Genomic DNA, 2,160 nt, shown 5'->3' with positions numbered 1-2,160 from the left:
TATAATAATGCTTAAATAATCATATCACGTCCCCTCTCCTTAAAAGCAAGGTTACGTCCCCGTAACCGCAACCAGCAATGAAAACAATATTCAAACAAGGCAAACAAAACCCCTAAGATAAATAAACGATATTCATTTCAAATTACCCCACACTGTAATATCTCTCAAGGTAACTGGTTCAAAACTGAAAGGGCCAGAAGATTGGTGTGAGAGGCGCCCTAACACATCACAAGCCTTAAGGGGGCACCTAACAGTTTCTACCTGGGTAAATTTTATTAGACATATCCTACATTCATTATTAAGCTCTTTAGTTAGGCCTGAGGATCGTATTGCTCCGATACCACTTTGTAACACCCCCATTTATTTAGGAGCCTTTAGCAAGACACTCCCAAATAAATAGGACTGTTACCAGCTCGGTTTCCCGATATAGTGAATAACAAAGTACAACAAACCAAAGTACTTTAATTAAAACTTTAGCGATTACATGTTTATTACAAATTAACCAACTAAACTTAATATAAAATAAGATACAACTCGTAGCGGAAATACTTTAAGTGATTAATTAATCTATGTGGTCTAGACTTCCAGATAGACTGGCAAATTCCTCATGCATTCCCATATGCTCCCAAGTCAGCTAATCTTTAGTACCTGTCAAATCTGCTCCCCATTATGGTTCATCACAGATGTTCATGAATACACTGTCAACCACGAAGTTGATTAGGAATAACTAACAACACTAGATGACAATAACAATATAAATATGCATGATATGACTTAATAGAACCATTCAGCCGAGTTCATCACTCGCAACACTATTTATCCAGCCAATCCCTGCCTGGGGCAGTCTCAACCCGAAGGTGAGAAAACACACTACATTACTATAAAGTAATGTATGCCTGAACATACAGTTGATAAATATCCACCAGACGGTCTGCAGAACCAGCATGGGGCCTGCCTCAAGAATTCACGATTATAATCGTCTGCCAGAATAAATCTGATAACCACTATACATTACTATAAGTAATGTCTGCCAAAATAAATCTGATAATTAATGTAATGTCATGCTTATATGAATGCAACGATAAATAATAATAATCAGCCGGATATAATCCACAATAATCAACCACAACAATATATCAAAGTATACTTCCAGCCATAATACTCATGTAAGACACGACAATAACAGCCAGTTGAGTAGTTATCCTACCTGGCAAGCAATATCTAATTAAGCAGCTCAAGCGATCCAATAATAAAGCACACGAACCCGATTATAAATTCTTCACAAATCGTCACCTAACATAAATATTATAATTTAATCATTTATTATTCAATTCATTATATTAATTTAATTAATTATTTTCATGTGTAAACGATTACGTAAACCCGACTTATTAATTAATTAAAACAATCATGCAAACCCAGTGAAAACCACGCGACAACAAACCACAAACACCACTCCTGCATTATGGTAAAAACCGAGTTCAAACCCCCCCCCCCCCTCATTTAACCACCTATCACGCCACCCCTAGCAACCGTCAGTACCACCCAACCTGCCACGCCCTAACCTGCACCACGGCTAATCCCGACAACCACCCAACACCGGTTAAAACTGTTGGGTTTAATTACCACTTATTAGACTCCTCTAATAGTGAACTAATTAACTTCTTAATTATTTGTTCTTTAGATCTAGTGCATGCATAACAAAATTAGAGATTTATGAGGAAAAACAATGTCCCTTACATTGTATATAGGTCCGAAAATATGGGCACAAGTAAGGTCACCTTCCTTCACTTGTTCTTGAGCTTAATATGTTGGATGATCCTCCAAAAATCCCAAAGTAGAGATCCTCCTTAGATTGCACCCAAGACTTATCCCTTAAACTAGTATACTAATTAACTCGATTAATAAACTAGTATCCTTGAAATTAATTCTAATATTATTACTATTACTACACTAGTAATCTTACTTTGATATTAGAATGGATGAACAAATGCGTGTATTTCTAAAACCTTGTTTTAGAGAGATTGAGAGAATGTGTGAATGTTTTGCATGTAGGAGATGTGAATGAATGAGTAAGTGGAAAAATGAGAACAACAGTTCTCATAAAGAGGAGGAGAGGTCGGGTAGGGTGTGTCCAAAGAGGGCATCTTACTTTCCTCT

This window comes from Silene latifolia, chromosome Y (assembly GCF_048544455.1).
Source record: "Silene latifolia isolate original U9 population chromosome Y, ASM4854445v1, whole genome shotgun sequence".
NCBI classification, from domain to species: Eukaryota; Viridiplantae; Streptophyta; class Magnoliopsida; order Caryophyllales; family Caryophyllaceae; genus Silene; species Silene latifolia.
Note: the sequence above shows the minus strand (reverse complement) of the source record.